General features: G+C 41.7%; 2 long non-coding RNA genes across 2 annotated transcripts in view; one reads left to right on the top strand and one right to left on the bottom strand.

The window, feature by feature from the left end:
• Window positions 1-4,085: 4,085 nt before the first annotated feature.
• Window positions 4,086-23,299, top strand: part of LOC115478099 — a 32,601-nt gene continuing 13,387 nt past the window's right edge. Inside the window, exons 1-3 of the long non-coding RNA XR_003943439.1 lie at window positions 4,086-4,172; window positions 15,688-15,758; window positions 17,710-17,750. This is a non-coding gene — a long non-coding RNA (uncharacterized LOC115478099). The remainder of the gene's footprint in view (window positions 4,173-15,687; window positions 15,759-17,709; window positions 17,751-23,299) is intronic.
• LOC115478100 lies at window positions 10,689-19,757 on the bottom strand. The gene is made up of 3 exons (XR_003943440.1): window positions 19,747-19,757; window positions 14,700-14,703; window positions 10,689-10,904 (listed from the first exon to the last, which is right to left on the bottom strand). It is a non-coding gene; the product is annotated as an uncharacterized LOC115478100 (long non-coding RNA).

Below are 23,299 nucleotides of genomic sequence, written 5' to 3'. Positions count from 1 at the left end.
AGTGTGCTACAGCAGCTAAGAAAGCAAATAGAATGTTAGGTATTATTAGGAAAGGAATGGAAAACAAAAGTGTGGACATTATAATGTCTTTGTATCACTCCATGGTGCATCCGCACCTCAAATATTGTGTTCAATTCTGGTCATTGCATCTCCAAAAGATATAGAATTAGATATAGAATTAGAAAAGGTACAGAGAAGGGCAACAAAAATGATAAAGGGGATGGGACGACTTCCCTATGAGGAAAGGCTGAAGCATCTAGGGCTCTTCAGCTTGGAGAAAAGACGGCTGAGGGGAGATATGATAGATGTCTATAAAATAATGAGTGGAGTGGAACGGGTAGATATGAATCGTTTGTTTACTCTTTCCAAAAATACTAGGACTAGGGGGCATGTGATGAAGCTACAAAGTAGTAAATTTAATATGAATCTGAGAAAATGTTTCTTCACTCAATGCGTAATTAAACTCTGGAATTCGTTGCCAGAGAATGTGGTAAAGGCGGTTAGCTTAGTGGGGTTTAAAAAAGGTTCTGGACAGCTTCCTGAAGGAGAAGTCCATAGACCATTATTAAATTGACTTGGGGAAAATCTACTGCTTATTTCTGGGGTAAGCAGCATAAAATGTATTGAGCTTTTTTGGGATCTTGCCAGGTATTTGTGACCTGGATTGGCCACTGTTGGAAACAGACCTTTGGTCTGTCCCAGTGTGGCAATACTTATGTACTTATAACTTACAGGAGGTGAGCCTTTTTCAAATGAAGGAAATCTCTGGAACGAGAGGGCATAAGATGAAGTTAAGAGGAAAGAGACTTAGGACGAATCCGAGGAAATACTCTTTCATAGAAAGAGTGGTGGATGTGTGGAATGGCCTCCCAGGGAGGTCATGGAGACGAAGACTGTGTCAGAGTTTAAGAAGGAGTGGGACAGACATGTGGGATCTCTTAGGAAAAGGAGTTAGTGGTTACTGAGGATGGGCTGACTAGATGGGCCATATGGCCCTTATCTGCCGTCATGTTTCTCTGTTTCTAATAAACTATAAACTATGATGTTCCTTTGGTGAAACCATGTTGCCTCAGATCTTGTCTCCCCAATTTACTGTGTTCACTACTTTTTCTTCCATTTATATCTTTGCTTTCCTCACTACTGTACTAGCTTCTCTTCGGTTCTCCAGATAATTTTGCTTGTCTTCAGCTCTCTGCTATTTCTTGTAGCTTATGAAGTCTAACTTCTTTTTCCTTTTCAGCTACTTCATTTGAAAACCATAGCAGCTTCCTTGTATTCTTGCTTTTATTTACTCTCTTAACAAAAATGTTTGTAGCCCTTACAATATCTTCTTTCAATTTTGCCCACTAATTTTCTACTTCCCCAAGGAGTTCCACTTTACTAATGACTTCACAAGATATTTGCCCATCTTTATCAAGTTAATTTTCCTGAAGTCCAGGGCCCTCACTTTTTAACGAATGGTCTCCTCCCATTTTCTAATACTGAACCACATCATCTGTTATTTGCTGTATGCTAACACTTTACATTGGCGTTTGTTGATATGTTTATCAGGTCTTTTGGGCATGGCAGTTTTTCTTTTAGACTTAGACCAGTTACCATTCATGTTGATGTTCCAGATTACCTTTGGACTCCTAATGCAGGCAAGATTGCCAAAACACAGCCCATGTCAAGTTCCATACAGTAATTGTGACTAGCATTTTTTTAAATAAAATATTTTTTTCAAGGACTCAGTTGCACACTGTTAGTTGTTGTTAAATTAGTAGTTTGGTTATCTCCACTGTTTTGTAGAGATTGGTTCATCTTCTCCTCCTTTTTCTCCTGGAAATAGACAGTCATAGGAGTAAAAATAGAGACAAACTCTAAACGAATGTCCAAACTGCTCACATTCACACTCCATCATCTGCTCCAAAAGTGTGTACATATCCTTCCTCAAGTAAGAGCTAGTGAATATCAACTTCAGTGAACATCAACATATATAACAAAACTAAAACTTGATGAGTCAACATTGAATTATATGAAACAGTAGTACTTATCTAATTTTAATGCAGTCTTGTCAGGTACAGAGTTGAAGTGAATGCCCAATGTCAAATATATACAGATTCTCAAAATGAGATGCTCTAAATCATCAAGGCATTTGGCAGCATTACTGCCTGCTTCTGGGGCTATTGCTGTTATAAAACTGAAATTTTGTGAAACGATCCCATATTGAAATCAGATAGTAGAATATCAATCCATTAAATAAATGTCACCAAAAGATGCCTACAAGCAAAAATAAATTGATCAAGCACATGTTTCTCTGTCTGTAAAAATCTCAAAAATTAAAAAAGCATACTTAGTTGTGACATAAAACAGTATCTACAAAAATCTTTAACAATATAAAAACAGATCAGGAGAGGCAATGCACAAAGAATGTTTTTAATACCGAGGATGGCACTCTTACATGATGTTGACATATCGTGATGTTGAAGACATCAAAAAATGATGTCAGTAAAAAAAAGCACCACTTAGAACCAATCAAGTTCATGATTTAGGGGCCTTTTTACTAAGGTGCACCCAAAAATGGCCTGCACTGGTTTAGGAGTGCTTTTGGACATGCGTTGGTCCATTTACTGAGCACACCTGGAAAAAAGAGGATTTTTTTTAATGTGCCGGAAAATGAATGTGTGGCAAAATGAAAATCAGCATGTGACAATTTTCAGCCTGAGACCTTAACGCCACTCATTGACTTAGTGGTAAGTTCTCACATGCTAACTGGGCAGTAAGCGTGCCGTGCGCGCCAACTGCTGATTACCTACAGTAGCCAGGCGGTAGTGCCAATTTGACGTGCATTGGATGCACGTAAGTGCCTATGTGCCTTTGTAAAAGGGCCCCTGAGTCCTTTGGATGAAACACAATCTAGTTTGAAAAAAATCTTTACGATGCCTGAAGGTAGTACCAGTTCCAAAATGGTTTCAACATTGGATTGTTTCAAAAGAGTTCAGTTTTATAACAGCGATAGCCCCAGAAGCAGGCGGTAACACTGCAGAAACACCTTGATGATTTGGAGAGCCTCATTATGAGAATTTGTATATGTTTGTCATTGGGTGTTCACTTTAACTCTGCACCTCATAAGACTGCATTAGATATACACTGTTTCATATATTCCAATGTTGACTCATCAAGTTTGAGTTTTGCTACATATATTGTAATGGTGGTAAGGAGCACTGCACTGGAGCACCTGTTCCTATTAATCACTATTGGAATCTTTTCTAGACTCCGGTCCATGGAAGTAAAATGAGCCACTCCAGGTTTTCCAGTTAAGCAAACAAATGTTTTCTTATTGTATTTTCACACAAATGTCTTCAATGTCAGAAACTAACAGTGTGGTGGCAAATATAACACAGCCAGTCTCTGAGCCGAACAAATGCTTAACTGAAGTATAAGCTTCTTAGCAGCAAAATTAAACACGGTTCTAATCAACAGTCTTCCTTTCCTTTATCCCACTGGATTGCAGCTTAACTCCTAAGAAAGGGTACTTCCTTATGTTCCTGAAACCAGCAGTCATAAACATAGCAACCTCCCAGCACTCTAGTCAGGGTAAGGTACCCTTAGTGGTGGTTCTTAGCTACCATAGCTTAAGTCCTGAAGTCTTCCAAGAGATACTCTCCCGTCTCCCATCTCTTCTGGCTTCCTTTACCTTTGGCGTCCTTCCCCCCAGGAATTTCAGCCCAAGACCTGCTTCTGTCATGCAGGGAACAAGATTCTCCAGCCCTGGACATTAGTTATCCATTCCTCCTGTTGCCATCCTCACGAAATAAAGTTGTTGGCTTTTTTTGTTTTTTAATAATTCAGACAGGGCTTCCAGGGTCTCACCCTAGCCTGACTGATTGGCATAACCTTCCTGCACCTGGATTGGAGAACAGGCTGTGCACTCCAATTCCCAGGATTCTTGGGCACTCTGCCCCTTCCCAGGTGCAAGCTTAGCTATCTGCTTCTGGTTGTACTGCAACTGCCTTTCCCCAAAGATCATTGCAGCTTCTCTCAATCCTGGCTGCAGCCCTCCAACTCCCAAGATTCTTGGGCTATCTGCTTCCTGAGGTTGCACTTCAACTGCCCTTCTCACACAGATCACAGCCACTTATCTCCCCAACTTTCTGCTACAGGGAATTCTCAGGCTGAAGCCACTTTACCAGGTAAGAAGGTTTATTTTCCCTTTCTATTATCGTGTGGTCCTAATTCTAATAGTAGCATAGTAGATGGCGGCATAAAAAAGACCTGCACGGTCCATCCAGTCTGCCCCGCCTTTATGAAGAGATTCATTCAAGATGGCGTACAGCAGGTACAGTTTAACATAGAACTTACAATTTTGTTAATAGCATAACAATAGCAAAGTAATCAAGAACAGACATAAATACCAAAAAATGAGGTAAGCGTCAAAACAGTATATTGAAACCTAATAATAGAACTACAGTGAAACAGTATCAAAAATATACACATTTAACAGCACTGGAATTCAAATATTAATGATATAATACAGTGTTAGCATAATACTAATGATACACCCCAAAAAAGGCCTTTTTTGCAGGTGCACTAAAAAATGAACCTGCATGCGTCCAATACATGCATCTACACCAGCGCAGGCCACTTCTAGGTGCACCTTAGTAAAAGGACCCCTATATGTCCTGATTTTCCCAGGTACTTTTTAGAGTTAGTTATACTTGATTCATATTTCAGTTACCTGTTATTGTTTGCTGATTTCACTTCTTTTTGTTCATTGTTCAATATTTTTAAGACAATAAACAAGTTTCAATTTATTGCCTCTTTGTCTGGACTGATAAAGAATCCTGGTGGTTTGTGTGTTGGGTCTGAGAGTGCTTTCTGGTAACTGTGGGACCACTGGTGTGGCCTCCAGTAACCTAGAAATCACTGGGGATAATTTCAGAGTGGGAGACTCTCCCTAAGGCGGTTGGGACCCAGTTGGTGGGAGGAGGGTGCTAGTGTACAGCACAAGTGGCGGGTGCAGTCGGACCTTAACTGTGCTGAGGATAGACCATCTAAGTGGCCGCAGGGTAACCCCAGGCGGGTGGCTAGGTGTTTCTTTAAATCATGACAACTGAATAAGCAGTAGGGAATTCACTCTGGAATGTTTATTCTATCTCCAATCATAAAGTGAGACCTGCAAACTAAGAGGCAGATGCAGCAACCAAACGTAAAAAAATCTAAATCGTTAAAGTCCCTAACGATTTTAAAATAACGAAAAATGCACCAAAAAAAAAAGTCACACATGCTGAGATCGGTAGTGAAACGTACAATGTATCAAAGAATCACAATACACATCGGTCTGGACCTCTCGTTAGGACAGCTCCGTGGCAGGAAAAAGTGTTAAGTGAAAAAATAAACAAACTTTGAGCCAATCCCAGCGCATTAGCAGAGCTAAAAGCGCTGTGATTGGTCCAAAGGACCTCAGAAAACACATAAAAAAATAAAAATAAAAAAAGGATCGGGAGGGGGCAAGGGCGCTCATCAGGAGCGTCCTGTACGGACGGCCTTGCCCCCCCCCCGCTGCTCCCCACTTTCCGCTGCTCCCCCCACCCCGAAAAAGCAAACTTGTAGAAGCCCCTGCCCCCCTCCCTTCCTCACTACTCTCAGCTCCGCCTCCCGACATCCTCCGTCTGTGCCCCGCCCCCTTTGGGGATCGTCGCCGCCATTCCCCTTCTCCATCGGGCCCCCCTCCCTCTTACCGGGCCCGTGCAGCGCCTCTCTCCTCTGTCCGAAGGCGCTGCACGGGCAAGAAGAACGCTGAATCAGCTGATGCCTGCCTTCGCGATAGAGCGTCTTTCTCCTCCTGGGCCCGCCCCTGTCTGACGTCAGTAACCTACGTAGGTTACTGACGTCAGACAGGGGCGGGCCCAGGAGGAGAAAGACGCTCTATCGATGCCATCGCGAAGGCAGGCATCAGCTGATTCTGCGTTCTTCTTGCCCGTGCAGCGCCTTCGGACAGAGGAGAGAGGCGCTGCACGGGCCCGGTAAGAGGGAGGGGGGCCCGATGGAGAAGGGGAATGGCGGCGACGATCCCCAAAGGGGGCGGGGCACAGACGGAGGATGTCGGGAGGCGGAGCTGAGAGTAGTGAGGAAGGGAGGGGGGCAGGGGCTTCTACAAGTTTGCTTTTTCGGGGTGGGGGGAGCAGCGGAAAGTGGGGAGCAGCGGGGGGGGGGCAAGGCCGTCCGTACAGGACGCTCCTGATGAGCGCCCTTGCCCCCTCCCGATCCTTTTTTTATTTTTATTTTTTTATGTGTTTTCTGAGGTCCTTTGGACCAATCACAGCGCTTTTAGCTCTGCTAATGCGCTGGGATTGGCTCAAAGTTTGTTTATTTTTTCACTTAACACTTTTTCCTGCCACGGAGCTGTCCTAACGAGAGGTCCAGACCTCTCGTTAGTTTTCCTGCCTTTTTCCTGCGTAAAGGCAATCGGAAAAGGTTAGTGCATGTCGTTTCAATGGGGTTTTCACACTAATTGCTCATCTCCATTCCGTTTTCGTTAGCTGCTACTACCGTCGAAAAATAGGCTTTAGTGCATGGAAAGGATCGGAAATTCTTCCCCGAGGGCTCATTTAACGATGAAAAACGTTTAGTGCATCTGCCTCTAAGTTTTCTCTGCTTCCTTTTGTGAGCTTACCCAGTAGGTGTAAAAGTCTACTTCACCAAACTGGTAAAAGCTAGTACAAAAAGTAAAAAAAACAAAACAAACAAAAAATCCCCAAACCCACAATGTTGTAAGGATTCAGGCACTTTTAAACCAATTAAAAACACAATAGAGATGGATAGAGATCTCTACTCAGCTGCATCTCTGACCTGGGTTTTCATGTTGTGAGACAGACTAACGTGGCAGCACACCCTAACTTAAATACTTCACTTATGATGTCAGCTAAGTAAAATAAATAAATAAATAGGCAGGTTAACATTTAAAAAATTTATCTTGAAGGCTTATTATAGTATCCTTCACTAGTTGTTTTCAAAGTGGGACTTGAATCTGCAAACTTTGGTTCTCGGCCGTTGGTCATAGGCAGCTGCTCTAAAATTACACTGTGGCTCATTCATGTGGAAGATTTCTGGAAAATTTGAGAAACTTGATTTAGAAGATAGAAATCAATAAGAACTAGGAGGCAAGATGGCCACTGAGCAAAACTGCTAGCAGGCAGCATTTTCTCTTACAGCTCTCTGAAAGATTTGACTTACTGAGATGCCGAAGAGATGGGGCAAATCAGCCTCCAATGCCCCCTCCCGTCAGGCTCCTTCTTCACAGGATATTCGCACATTGTTGCAGACTGCTGTAAATCCATCTACTCCAGTGTTAGCAATGTCAGAAGGTGGCTCGTTGACACGCTCTGGTGCAAATGGAGGCACTGAAGCGTCTCTAGGGCTAGAGCTGACGCTCATCCCCGACACAAGGGAACCGCCCCCTCAACCTGTGAGCAGCAGTACACCAGCAGAGGTGACTCCGAGCATCCCTCCTAAGTGTGGTGTGAACGAACGGAGCCAGGAGGAGTTAAATCAGCCTGCTGGTAATCTGGAAGCCTTGATGGGAACGACAACACCAGATACAACAAAGGTGGAAGACGCTGCTATCACGAGCCAGGGGACAACGATTGAGAAAGAGGTACCACCTTTGCATTTTTCTTTTGAAACAAAAAAACCAGCTGAAGTTATCCTAGATTCCTTATGGACTCTAATAGTGGATCTAGGGAAATCTCTATCACCTCAAATTCAGAAATTAAATCAAGAAATGATAACACAAGTACAAAATATAAAATCTTTGGATTTAAAAATCGAAAAACTGGAGCAACTAGAACTTAAAAAGGATTTGGAAATAAAAAAAATGCAGACCCAACAGGAGATTATGGTAAAAGATTTGACTTCTTTAAGAAGAAAAACTGAATTTCTTGAGAACTCTGTTAGAAGTAATAATCTTCGCATCCTAAATTTTCCAAAGCAACTTACTAAATCTCCTAGGGAAATGTTAAAAAAGTACTTAATTGAGATCTTTGGTGTTAAGGTAGAAATTATTCCTCCTTTCACCCAGGTTTATTACCTACCATTAAGAGAGCAGGTGGATCAGAAGAAACCAGAACAAGTTTTGAATGTCACAGATTTACTTGAAAATACAGATCTTGAACCCGTTACCTCAACTACCCTAATTGCAACAGTTTCATTAACACCCGATAAGTCCTGGTTAATGACTATGTACTTTAAAAACAAAGACAAATTGTTTCTTGATCAAAAGATACAATTATTCCCTGATATCTCTAGAGAAACGCAAAAGCGTTGAAAACAATTTCTTCTAATGAAACCAGGGGTCATACAGCTGGGTGCTACATTTTACTTGAGATATCCGTGTAAATGCATAGTGAGATACCAATCGAATAAATATGTTTTCTTTGACCCAGCTCAGTTAACAGTGTTTCTAGCATCAAGGCAAAATAGGAGTGCTTAAAATGTTATTCTCCCTTTAATTGAGAAATTTAACACTGAGTAATGTTACCTGTTAGCTTTTTGTTTGCTTTAATCTTGACATTTTTGCCTAATATATATTCCATTTCTTAATATCTTGCTCCAAATATGTGGACTTGAGCGAGAAATTTCAAAACTGTTGCTTTAATAATATTGTATTCCTGACTAAACTATATGTGAAATGTATTGCTTTTCAAAACAAGCTTTGCTTGACTATAATTGTAAAAGTTATAAATAAAATAATAATAAAAAAAAGAAATCAATAAGAACTTCCCAAAAACAGTAAAAACTTATCAGAAATATATTTTCCATGGTATATCTCAATGTTGGAGAAGATAAAAACTGTGAAGTTCCTCCTCTCCATGATGGCCACGGCATAGTTAAGGAAGTTTTTTTTTTAAGTGCATTGTAGAGGGCGTGTGGCCTAACAGCATCTGCTGGTTCTGCTGACCTGTAGGGCAAAGGACATTAATGTCTTAACCCTGGGTTCTGGAAGGAAGGCCCAGGCTTGAACCGTGACTAGTAGGGCTCCTATAAACTTCAATTGTTGAGTGGGAAGGAGATGGGACTTCGAGTAGTTTATGACAAACCCTAGGAGCTCCAACCCCAGAATGGTTTTCTGCATAGAATCCTGAACGCCTTCTTTGGATGTGCTCTTGACCAGCCAATCGTCTAAGTAGGGAATGTTTTTAGGCGTTTATTACCCTCCCCAAACTGTAATGGACCCATACAAATCTGGGATGAAGAAATAAAGCCAAGACCACGTATGAGAAAGTCAACTTCTTTTTTATTACTTACCAAAACAGACACAAATACAAAAGGATAATTTCTCATGAGAGAATAGGCAGTACTGTTACACAAAAGTTTAAGCTGCTTCTGCCCTTCTCCAAAGTAAAGCTTGGACAGTGTCACTTATATACATTCATCTTTAGCAACAGTTCAAATGCAGTTTATAGTATAAAAAACTGATTAGCACTTCTCGGAAAGCCTAGTCAGCCTCCTACAGGAATTATCTTGTTCCTGTTTCCAGCCACCTGTTTCCCCATGTCACTACATCATATTGTCCTGTTTCTGCACCCTTGTCCTTCTCCTTTTGTCTGCACGCAAGGGTGTCTGCACATATCATGAGCTCTTGAGTCACACAGAAGTTACTGAGGCCTGGGCCTATTGATAACTCAGGCCTGAACCAAGGTTCATGGTTATGCCAATATTGTATATTTCTACATTCCCCCCCCCCCCCCCTGAAGGCCTTTGAGAGTAAGGGCTTCACCTAGGGGTGTAAAGCACCATAAGACCTGATGGTTAGTGCCCCGGCTGCAGGCTGGCATAGGTTGCAGACTGCTAGAGATGTCTCTGGATACAAACAGTCTGTCTTACCTGTCATGGCCATACAGCCTCATGTATGAGCACAGGGAGATTGTAGATACCAATCATTTACAATATCTATGCAGGGAATTGTAGGAAACAGGCTATACATAACAGGACAAAATGATTATAATGAATCCTAAATATCCTTTTTGCTAATCAACCCTTGGCGGTTATTAGTATTACATTGGTGACCCATCGGCATGCATACAGGGGATTCTGGGTTCACGGTGCGCGATTCCTAGCTTCCCTGGGTTCTAAATGTTTAATTTAAAGGGTTCCAAAATTTTAATTTTAAATAAATTTTAGTGTGTGAGTGAATCGAGTGGATTGTACTTTGTTCCGGGACGCTGGACAAAAATTACCCATTTACCAAACGGATTAGAGATGTAAGCCTCTGGGTTCAAGCCGCAGGATACCTCAGAGACAAGGTCTTCAAGTTCAAGCTGCAGGATTCCTGAAGTATCGATTGTGCACATAGGTGTGAAGACTGGTGAGTATATATCTCTCGCTCTCATTTTACTTTGTTAGTTGAAGTGTTGCATTTGAGGTATACCATGGCCACGCCTCTTGATATCGTGATTAAACGCTTTCCAGCAGAGAAGAAGAAACTTGTTAAATTTTGTAACAGATGGTATAGGTTGACTAGACAACAGCCCGATCTTTCTTGGCCTCTAAAGGGATCTTTTAGTCTGCTTATTCTACACAAATTAATTAAATATAATGATGCTCATAATATGGGCTTATCCCACTTTACAAATTTACTAACTATTAATAAATGGATTCAAATTGCTGATATAGATTCAGAATCCAAATGTTTACTTCCCACGTCCACCTTTTCCCCCCACTGCCACAGAATAAGAAGGTGGAGGTGTCTGTTCCAGGTCAGCGGTTGAACAGTTTCTCAATCTGTCACCATCCGCTGCTGGGACATTCGCACCACCGTAAAAGATGACAGAGCAGATAACCCTGAGAGGGACCCTGAAGGGCCATAACAGATGGGTGACACAAATCGCCACCATGCCGCAATTTCCAGACATGATCCTGTCTTCCTCCAGGAAGGAGCAGTCAATTTCACGAGATACTTCAACGAAAAAATCGTACAACTGCGACTTAAGATACCTGTCAGCACCACCGATTATGCCGAGCTCCTTGTCTAGACCCAGACTCTGGCATTTACCCAGCCGACAGAACCTGGACCAATTTCGAGACACTATCAGAGGATATCATCTCCCAAACGCTCAAAAGATTTGCCAAATCTCATTGCAAATTGGATATATGTCCAAACAACCTTATGACATTTGCTCCTCAACAATTTATAGCAGACATAACAAAAAACACGAATTATATGTTACAAAGTGGACTCTTCCTGAAGGAGAAAGGAAACATTCTACTCACCCCCATACCCAAAGATACAAAGAAAAGTGCCAGCGAACTAACCAACTACAGACCAGTAGCATCCATTCCCTTAATAACCAAACTAACAGAAGGATTGGTGACCAAACAACTCACAAGCTATTTAAACAAATTCTCAATACTCCACGACTCCCAATCAGGATTTTGGTCTAACCACAGTACTGAAACAGTACTAGTTACTCTCATGACCAAATTCAAACAAATGATAGCAACTGAAAAGAACATATTACTTCTACAATTTGACATGTCAAGTGCTTTCGACATGGTTTATCATGGAATACTACTACACATCCTTGAGTACTTCGGAATCAGAGGAAATGTTCTCAATTGGTTCAAGGGATTTCTAACCACACGATCATATCAAGTAACATCCAATTCGACCACTTCAGCCACATGGATACCAGAATGCGGAGTCCCACAGGGATCCTCCCTCTCACTACCTCTATTCAATTTAATAATGATACCCTTGGCCAAACTATTATCAAACCAAAACCTCAACCCATACATATACGCAGACAACGTAACGATCTACATCCCATTTAAACAAGATCTAAATGAAATTTGTAAAGACATCAATCAAAGTCTCTACATCATGCATTCATGGGCGGACGCATTTCATCTGAAACTTAACGCAGAAAAAACCCAATGCCTAATACTCACCTCTCAACATAACAAGAACAAATTCACCGCCATTAACACACCAAATCTGAACCTTCCAATATCGGACACCCTAAAAATTCTTGGAGTTACCATCGATCAATACCTAACACTCGAGAACCACACGAAAAACACAACCAAGAAGATGTTCCACTCCATGTGGAAATTAAAAAGAGTAAGACCTTTCTTCCCAAGGACTGTTTTCTGTAACCTGGTACAAACAATGGTGCTCAGCCACCTAGACTACTGCAACGCACTCTATGCCGGCTGTAAAGAGCAAATAATCAAAAAACTTCAGACAGCCCAAAACACTGCAGCTAGACTCATATTCGGTAAAACAAAATATGAAAGTGCCAAACCCCTACGAGAAAAACTACACTGGCTCCCACTTAAAGAATGCATCACATTCAAAATATGCTCCCTAGTTCACAAGATCATTCACAGAGATGCACCAGCCTACATGTCAGACCTGATAGACCTACCACCCAGGAATGCCAAAAAATCATCCCGGAAATTCCTCAACCTGCACTTCCCTAATTGCAAAGGTCTGAAATACAAACTAAGGCACGTGTCAAACTTTACCTACTTGAGCACACAGTTATGGAACGCATTGCCAAGGAACTTAAAAACGATCTACGAATTAACGAACTTCTGCAAACTACTGAAGACCCATCTATTTAACAAGGCATACCACAAAGATCAACCAATGTGATTATACACAACTCCTCCACATATAATCAGAAATGTCTTACAATATCTGCTTGCTATACCACGATCATGTTCTTTTTTTCATTATCTTGTTACCCAAGATACTACTGTAACACTAATTGTCTAATTCTAACTTATTTCTACCATTCTTGTTGATTGTAAGCCACATTGAGCCTGCAAAAAGTTGGGAAAATGTGGAATACAAATGCAAAAAATAATAATAATAATCGTGTGGAAGCTGACCTGAGATGAGATCAACTACGACATCCCACAGCGTGCCCTGCACAGTCACTCTCACAATATCTATGCAGGGAATTGTAGGAAACAGGCTATACATAACAGGACAAAATGATGATAATGAATCCTAAATACCCTTTTTGCTAACCAACCCTTGGTGGTTATTAGTATTACATGTACCCTCAGTCTGTGTAGATACGTTGCAACTATGGCAAGACATTTGGTAAAGATGCGGGGTGCAGAAGTGAGTACAAAGGGCAGGATGCAATACCATTAATGATGTTTCCCTACTCAAAATTTGAGATACTTCCTGTGACTAGAACGTATCTGTATGTGAGTGTAAGCATCTTTTAAGTCCAGAGAGCATAGCCAGTTATTTGCCTGAATAATGGGAATTAGGGTGCCCAGGGAAACCATCCTGAACTTTTCTTTGACTAGTTATTTATTCAGGGTCCTTAGGTCTAGGGTGGGATGAAATCCTCTTATATTTTTGGGTATGAGGAAGTACATAGAATAGAATCCCCACCCTTCTTCTTCTGGTGGCACAGGTTCAACCACATGGGCATGTAAAAGGGAAGATAGCTCCTCTGCAAGCACAGCCCTATACTGAGAGCTGAAATTTGATACTCTTGGTGGGCAATTTGGAGGAATCTGATACCAGTTTAGGGCATAATCCTCCCAGACTATTTGGAGGGCTCAATGGTCTGAAGTAATCAGAAGCCATCTTGTATAGAAAATATTTAGCTTCCCCCGTAACAGAAGGTCATCCGGGATGGCTACTTTGATTGCTCATCCCTCGCTTTGACTGGGGAACTTTTTGGGCTTTCTGGGGCATTTGCTGCCTAGGTCTGGAGCAGACCCCTATGACTGAGTAGTAGAATCTCCTTTGGTGAAGTGGAGACCAAGAGAAGGACTTCATGGTGTCAGTCCATTACTTTATGATGCCCGCGACCTCCTCCACTTTGTCCCCTAAAAGATTATCACCTGGTAAGGGATATCCAAAAGTTTTTCCTTAACTGCTAGTTCTAGGTCTGGGACATCTCCGAGACTTCCTCTGGTTCAGCTTCAAACATCCAAGAATGATCTGTGTCAGACTCAGCAAAGTACTTCTCTTGAATAAGCTGAGTCTATGCTTCAGCCAATAGACTTATGTTCGGACTCTGGGCAAGACTGCTGAGGGACAATTCCTGTCCTGGACATTGTGAAAGGCTTCCTCTCTTAATGAGCTGGAGAAGAGCACTGCTTCTTCTGAGGCCAACACCGACACCCCCCCCCCCCCCTTGAGCAGAAGTTTAGCCAGGATTTGATGGGAGGGGGAGTAGATCTTTTGTAAAATAGGTGCCAGCGTGAAGCTGCAGGCCCAATTTGCATAGGTGCCATTTTAATCAAAATCCATTTGAGGGAGCGGCTGCTTCCCTTGCCTTCCCTCAGCTATGCCTCTGCCATGTGAGGCACTGCTGTTGGTGCACATGGAACAGAAAAATCATGGGCCTCAAGGATTGGTTTGAGGTAGAGCCATGGTCAGTATCAATGCCCTTGAGGCCTCAATGTTATGCTAAGCCAAGATCACTCCAACTCCTGCTGCAGCATGGCCCTGAGCCATTTCTTAGGGGCAGGCATTGGTAAAGGTGGGGCTAGTGCCAGATCAATGTCAGCCTGTGAAGATGTTGGATCCAAATTGGAAGGCTGCTCCTGGCATTGAGTAGACTGGTGCATCGGCACAGATTCCACAGAGGAGGAGCGGTCTTCTTGGCACTGATGCTTCTAGGGTAGAGGCAGTGCTGATGACCTGGCGCTTCAAGGGAGATTGATGTTGATGCCTTTTCAACTTCCCTCGATGCATGACCGGCTAAATTATCTCTGGATATTCAATGCTGAATCATGTTCCTGTACCAGCACTGAATATCCATCTTTCAACTCCATGTGCTGGCCACAGGGAGTTATATGGGTCCTGGCTGATATTCTGCTGGGAACTGCATAATACTTATGTGGGTCTCAGCTGAATATTGGCCAGGACCCAGTTTTCTGATCTCAACTCAGTGTTAAATACTGAGTCTATTCAGAGACTTAAACCTGGGGCTGCTTGTTACGGAGAGTAGAGTTCAAACCTTAATCCTATTCTTTATTTAATACAGTTGATGACAAGATAAAACAAATCAATCCCTTACAGGTACACTGAGATGGATCAGGGAGTCTGTACATATAGAGTGAGTTCTTCCCAGAGAGGAGGAACTGTAGCTGCCTGGTAATTTGAATACTGAACCACAGGACTAACAGTGACTATAGCAACCTTGACAGGTAAAAAAAAAAAATTCACTATGGCTTAGCAGTAATTTATTGCCTCAGCATATAAAGTTAAAGTCTTCTACACGCTGGATCTATGACCAAGGAATATCTACCATCTCTCTTTCAATTTTCCTTAAGAGAGCAATCGGAGGGAGGGGGAATTCTGCTCATCCCAGCATGCCCTGAAACAAGTAGTAGCTACAAAGCTCCAAAAGATGCTGAGAGCAGAACACAGATGCTCATAAAGGCTAATCACAGAGGACTGCAGAAATACAGGAACCTGGTCTATATACACAGCTTAAGAAAAATACAGACATGTAATCTGTTACACACAGACAGCACAAGCTGTCCCATGTAATGGGGGCAGACATTCCCTGTCTGGTATTGATAGATACCACTATTAACCCTTTACCATTGACTAATCATTTTAGGCATGCAAGTCCATATAAGCTGGATCTTTTGTTGCTTGACAAACCTCTTGTCATCTCAGGCTCTCTTTCATCTAGGCGACCTCTTCTCTGTGTCTTGCAGGAGCTGAAATGAGAAACATAGAACACAAAACAACACAGTCTAGAAGATGCCAGGCTGTTTGACAGCTTCAGGTACTATGAACATTCTTACCAAGGCAGTATATAGGTCTAAGAAGTAGCCTAATGGTTAGTACAGTGGACTGGGCATCAAGGGACCCAGGTTCAAATCCTGCTTCAGCTCTTTTTTTTTAATTGTGAGCTCTCCAGGGACAGAAACATATGTACTGTACATGAATATATAAATCACCTGCAAGTCTGAAGGCTATTGAAGTAGTATACATTCAGGTAAAGTATATATTTTCTATTCCTGGAGGGCTTGCATTAAAAAAAAGCTGAAGTGGGATTTGAACCTCGATCTCAATTTATGCTTGCTATCTAATTAATTGAGATAGGCATGTGGGGTCTCATAGGGAGAGGAGGAGATAGTGGAAGCAGAGGATGGGCAGACTGGATGGGCCATTTGGCCTTTATCTGACATCATGTTTCTAAGTTTATATTATTGGCATTAATTGGCAACAATTTGGATTGATATGCACATCTTGCTAACTGCTATTCTGTAAACATGTGCACGTAAATCTCTTAGCAATTAACTGAAAAGGGGGAACATGAGTGAGTCATTAGCAATTACTAAAGATGCATGCAGTGTTATAGAATTTGTGGGATCCACACCTTATTTAGGCATGAGGATTTTCACCAAGTTTCAGTTGGTGTAAATCCTTGCACCCAAAGTTGGGCGTGGATTCCGGCACTAAGCGCTATTCTATAAATGGCACCCAACTCAGAGCCCATTTTTCCCAGATACAAAATCTGCAGAATCATCATGTAAGGAATTTTCAGAATCCTTAGATAGTAGAGATTTTATTCTTGAGGAGGAGCAGTGAAACCTAGTAGGTATTTATTTATTGGAACTACTTTTATGAAGAAATTAAAGTTACAGTGCCAACTGCTGGTAAAGAGGTCTCTGTCATAAAGCGTATGAGGATAGACATAGAGGCATATTTTCAAAGCACTTTGGGAGGCTAAGTTCCATAGGTTTCTATGGAACTTTGGGAGGCTAAGTGCTTTGAAAATGAGCTTGATAGTCTTCAATATATATATATATATATATATATATATATATATATATATATATATATATATATATATATATATATATTCTGGAAGAAAGGTGGGAGAGAGGGGATATGATAGAGGTGTTTAAATACCTCCATGGCATTCATGTACAGGAGGTGAGCCTTTTCCAAATGAACGAAACCTCTGCAATGAGAGGACATAGAATGAAGTTAAGAGGTTATAGGCTCAGAAGTAATCTAAGGAAATACTTTTTCACAGAAAGGGTGGTGGACACATGGAATAGCCTACTGGTGGAGGTAGTGGAGATGAGGACTGTATCTGAATTTAAGAAAGCGTGGGACAGGCATGTAGGATCTCATAGGGAAAGGAGATTGTGGATGCTGAGGATGAGCAAACTGGATGGACATTATGGCCCTTATGTGCTGTCAATTTTCTCTTTCTATATCGAGATCAGTATTGAAAGCCCTTTAGGACATCAGAATTAGACAAACATGAATTATGTCACAGAAGTCCTGAAGCTATTCAAGGATGCCAAGAAAGAACTGAGTTCCAAAAGGGCCACCATAAGCATTGCCATTCTAACAATGAATATCCTGGGTTAGGTTTTAAACAGCGAAAGTAATTGGTATCAGAGGTGTCTTCTAACTACATCAGGAAATAAAAGCAATAATGTAGTAATCATTACGAGACTACAAATGGCAATGATGTTTTCTCACTATAAAGATCAAACAGTTCCAGGCATTTGAGTTTTGCAGAATACTTGTGGTTGATTTCAATTGGTAATTTTAAACCAGTATTCTCTATTTACTTTACTGTGTCTATTTGCTTGAAACGATTCCATTCTTTTGTGTGCACAGACGTCTGTGTACTGTTCCAAACAGCAGACAATGAGCCATTTGATAATGATGCTGAAAACAAACTTAAGGTAATTTCTTATCTGCTTTTCCAGGCTGGATCATTCTCTCCAAAAGCCAGCTCTCTTTTTACCAGGTAAATATACTTCATGTATACAGCCAGCTAAAATAACATATTTTCTGATGTTGATGATATTGACTCAGGATTGATTTTAAAGCTAAGAGCCAAGGAAGTCACATGATGTGCTGAACAGGGATGCCGTGTTTAGCGAGAGCTCCCACACTTGCCCTTACAATCCCTCCTGAGTCTAGCATGAATCGGCATTGCAGCTCTATCATTTGATAGCAATTTGTTTCTCCATTTTCTAAGCACCTTTGTGACCTCATTTGCATCTTTCTTTAAATTAGTACCTTATTTTCTTACTCCTGTTATTCTATCTTACCTATATGTTCCGTCTTTGCTTACACCCTATGGTGTCTATTAAAATGTTTTTATTGTGAATTGTGTTGGCATTGTAGTATTGTAGAAATTCTGGCTGGCTGGGTGGCGTTACTGAAGCCCTTTTTCTCCACTTTAAAAGGATAATAAGATTTTACGAGCATACCTGCTATTGCAGAGTCAAAGCGTGTCCTGTATTCAATTACAATACACAGCGAGTGTGAAGCTGTGTGAGTAGAGTTTCAATTTAGTGATTAGATAACAGCTTGAGTGGAATTGTAGCATTCTATGTCATACTTTGCATTGCTGTTGAATATTTTTATTGCTGTAATTGTCTATTGCTTATGTTTGACTTATTTCTTGCTGTACACCGCCTTGAGTGAATTCCTTCAAAATGGCGGTAAATAAATCCTAATAATAAATAAGGACAAATATATCCATAAGACTTCTGCATCAATGACCTCTAAATCAGAGAAAAAAGACAGAGAGCAAGTGAAACAAGCGGGGTCTGAGGAATCTAAGGTGGTGGAAGTGAGTGAGGACAGTGTTCTACTTAATCCTGCACATGTGAAGCATATCATGGAGGCAGTGGTAATTCTTTAGTTCTTTGTCTCAACAAGTGGTGGTCTTTGGCAGCTGAATGACTGGAGGAGTGGGTTGATGTGATGAAGGAGCGCTCTACCACGGTGCAAGTGGAACATACCTCCATGATAAAGATACTGAAACAATATGCAGAAAAATTCAAAGACTTGCCGGGCTATATTTAGTGTTATTTAACTGGCCAGGAACAGCTCCTGGCTAGTTAAATAGCACTTAGTCAGTTATCTCCCACTGAATATTTGTAATCTGCGCAAAGAGCCAGATTCTATATAAGGTGCCTAAAAATCCGCACGGTAAACATTGCCGCCTAAGAGTACTATAAACAGCACCTAGATTTAGGCGTGGTATATAGAATACGCTTAATTGATATCCCACTGCCTAAAATTACGTGCCTCCATTTATACCAACAAAAATGTGGTTTAAATCACCATGCGTAGATTTACGTGCACTGGGCCATATTCTATAACTACGTGTGTAAATTTGGGAATGCTGGCTGTCTCTGTCCAAGATGGCGCCTGAGGCTGACGTGTGTTCTTGCAGCTCCTGAACGCCTCTGCCTCTTGGCGTATTGGAACTTTTCTGGGCCCCGTTATGGGTAAGAGAAAGGGGAAGCCCTCCGTACTTACCTCCTCGAGTCGGACGGAGACTTCCGCGATGCGCCAGGGGACTCTGGACGCAATGATCCTGCGGACACCGGGACCTTCGACGAGCGCATCGATGAATCCGGCAAGAGAACCGGAACATAGTATTGAGGGAGCCTCTTTGAGCCCTCCCTCTCATGCAGCTCCTCCGAGACCTGGGGGCGGAATGAGGACGCCGGAGGAACAACGCCATAGGACGCCCGAAGCCGAATGTCCTTGATGGTTGGTGTAGGAGGCCCCGTCGCTACCTCATCTCCAGCGGAGACATTGGACCAGCAGGGGTTGATTCAACAAGCTTTCCCCCTTCTCGTCAATACGCAGGGGACGCCTCCAGTTGTTCCTGGAGATATGTTCAAACCAGCTGTTGTGACCCTCGATAATCTGTGGGATGCTATCCAGGGCCTAAACGCTACCTTGAAACAAGCGATAAAAACGACACACGAAGAGATGACGGAGATAAGAGCCACTCAAGAAACTTTTTCAACTAGGCTGGGAGCTCATGACACTAAACTGGAGACCTTGGATACTGAGGTACAAACTTTGAAAAACATTTCTTCACAATTCTCCAAAGAAAAATTGATTCAATTTAGGAAAATCGAGTATTTAGAAAATCAGCTTCGTAGAAATCACTTAAGAATATTGAATTTTCCTAAGTCACCTTTATTTTCACCTTTGGAGATGTTTAAAAAATATTTGAAAGAGATATTGCTTATTCTGTTGGAGAATCTCCCACCTATCACCAGGATACAATATATCGCTGGTGTTAGAGATGGGAGAACTCCTGCACAGGTTAATTTAACTGAATTTCTTCAAGATTCCCTTGAGATAATTACAGAGAGAACCACCATGCTAGTGTCATTTGCCTTCGAGATGGACCGAAATAATGTGTTCAGTTTATACTTCCGTCATATAAATGAAGATTTCTTAGGAGCAAAGGTACAAATTTTTCCGGACTTATCCAGGGATACGCAAACGCGGAGAAAAGCATTTTTACAGCTTAAATCTAGACTGTTAGCTATAGGAGGAACTTTTCTGCTTAAATATCCCTGTCGATGTGTTGTGGCTTTTAATTCCCAAAATTATGTGTTCTTTGAACCTGAGAAACTTCTTGAGTTTGTTACTAGTAAGGAAGAGTGAATTAGTCCCTGTATACTGTGCCATGCATCGGCTGCGTTCTAAGAAGAAGCCTTCAGCCTCTGATATTTCTTAATTTCCATTTTTTTTTAAATTTTATTTAATTTCCTTGATCTTGGACAAAATTGTTGTGGACTTAGAATTGTATAACCATTTCTTCATTAATATTGTAATCATATGACTGTTTTCTTATTTTCCAAATTTATGTACATGCATGAATGAAAAATGAAAATTCATAAAAAAAAAAAAAAAATTTGGGAATGCCCATGGAACGCCCATTTGCCCGCCCATAGCCACACTCCTTTTCAATTGCGTGCATTAGAATTTAGGTCACAGTTGATTACAGAATACACTTAGTGAATTGTGTGCCTAAATTCTAATTATTGCCAATTAGTGCTCATTATTGCTTAAGTGCTGTTATCAATGCTGATTAGCTTGTTAAGCCAATTAAGTTATATGCGTTGTTATAGAATAATCCTGGACTTCAGTGCGGATCTCTAGGCATGCTATATAGAATCTGGCAGATAGCTGCTAACTGGTTACATTGTGTGGTATAACTGGCTATTCGCAAATATTTAGTGCTTTGCTGGCCAAGTGACCAAATTGGGCCCCCAAAATAGCAGACCTATCTTTGGCCACTATAAACTTAACCAGCCAGCGCTGAATATTAACTTGGCTGGTTAAGTTTATAGCGGCCAAAACCCCCTGAATATTCATGCCCATCACTGTAAACAACCCAACATTGAATATCTGTGCATAGTGCCAACTGCGGGACATAGCCAGCCTGCTTCCCAGAGGCTAAATATCGGCCCTGTAGAGAATAGATCGTGTAGAAACAAATTTCATTTTTCTTGGTTTACCTGAATCCATTGAGAATGTAAAGCTTGTTAAATTCTTAGAGCACTGGCTCACTGCTGAATTTATCTAGGAGAACCCTCTAGGCCCCCTTAATGTTGAGAGTGTCCATAGGCTGGGGCACGTGTCAGATGGCGAGGCCCACTCGTTTGCAGTAATTGCGTGTATACTGAATTGGGGTCCAGGATTACTCAGCGGGCATGACACTGTGCCTTTGGCCCAATTTGTAAAGCACTGTTTGCAAAGAGGTGTATTTTCAAAGCACTTAAACTTACAAACTTCCATAGTAACGTATGGAACTTTGTAAGTCTAAGTGCTTTGAAAATGAGCCACACCATTGGCAGTTGAATTTATACTGCAATATCCTGCTCAACTTTGAATTTGGCACAACAGAGTTGTGCAAACGTTTGCTTTTCCAGCAGATGCCTGTCGACAGCTTGACACTATTATTTCTAATGCTGAAACACTGAAAACTTCTATTTTGGAGTCATGACTGAGTATGCTTGTCCATGCTGTTTTCTCTGGATGAATTATCTGGTGTGGTTGAGTTTTTTTTGTTTTTTAATGGTGTTTGAGCTCTTGTATCTGTGGAAATGGGTGGGGTCAGCACAAAGTGACATGATGCTAATGTTTGTTGTCTGGTATATTTAGGGGATTGTTTTGTTTAGTGGGATGCTAGGGAATCCATTTTGGGGAAATGAGAATTAGATTTGGGGGTGTGGGGATCCAGATGCAGAATAAATGACTGTACATAGCTGATTTTCAATTGTCTGTTTGGAGTGTTGGGGTGCCTGATGGTGACTGAGCATTGGGTACCAGTAAATATGTATTGATATTTTCAGTTATTTTTCACTTTTTATATTATGCAACATAATTCATATGGCTACATGTAATGTTTCTGGCATAGGCTCTCCTATAAAGCGTTATAAGCTTTTGACTGAACTCCAGAGACACAAAGTCCATCTGGCCTGCCTACAGGAGACCTGGCTTACAGAGCAGGAGCACAGGAAACTATACAGAGATTGGGTCTGAGAGGTCATTTCCATTTCTTCTGGTAAATGAAGAGTGGGAGTTGCCATTTTGATTGGTAAACAATTTCCATGTCATGTTGACCATATAATAGCAGATCTAGCTGGTCATTTTGTACTTGTAACCATGAGATGGCAACATTTTAAAATAATAATTGCTAATGTCTGTGCTCCTGCTCTGTGCACTCATGATTTTTTGCTGAGTTATTCAAGAATGTTTGTCCCTGGGTGGTTATCCATTATTTTTGTTTGTGATTTTAATTTAACTATCCACCTTATAATTGAAAGAGAAAAACGCCTAGATTTCGACCCAAATCGGGAGTTAGACGTTTATCTCACAAAAACGAATAAATCGGTATAATGGAAAGCCGATTTTGGACGTTTTCAACTGCACTCCATCGTGGAAGCGTACAAAGTTGACGGGGGGCGTGTTGGAGGCGTGGCGAAGGTGGAACTGGGGCGTGGTTATCGGCCGAGGAGAGATGGGCGCCTTTCGCCGATAATGGAAAAAAAGTATGCGTTTGTAGCTAGAATTTAGGACACTTTTCCTGGACCCTGTTTTTTCACGAATAAGGCCCCAAAAGTGCCCTAAATGACCAGATTACCACCAGAGGGAATTGGGGGATGACCTCCCCTGACTCCCCCAGTGGTCACTAACCCCCTCCCACCACATAAAATGATGTTTCACAACTTTTATTTTCACCCTCAAATGTCATACCCACCTCCCTGGCAGCAGTATGCAGGTCCCTGGAGCAGTTGTTAGGGGGTGCAGTGGACTTCAGGCAGGTGGACCCAGGCCCATCCCCCCCCTACCTGCTACAATTGTGCTGCTTAATGCTTAGTCGTCCAACCCTCCCCCAAACCCACTCTACCCACATGTAGGTGCCCCCCTTCACCCCTTAGGGCTATAGTAATGGTATAGACTTGTGGGCAGTGGGTTTTGAGGGGGGATTTGGGGGGCTCAACACACAAGGAAAGGGTGCTATGC

This window comes from Microcaecilia unicolor, chromosome 9 (genome assembly GCF_901765095.1).
Source record: "Microcaecilia unicolor chromosome 9, aMicUni1.1, whole genome shotgun sequence".
NCBI lineage: Eukaryota > Metazoa > Chordata > Amphibia > Gymnophiona > Siphonopidae > Microcaecilia > Microcaecilia unicolor.
The sequence above is the reverse complement of the archived record's forward strand: the minus strand, read 5'-3'. Positions and strand labels throughout refer to the sequence as shown.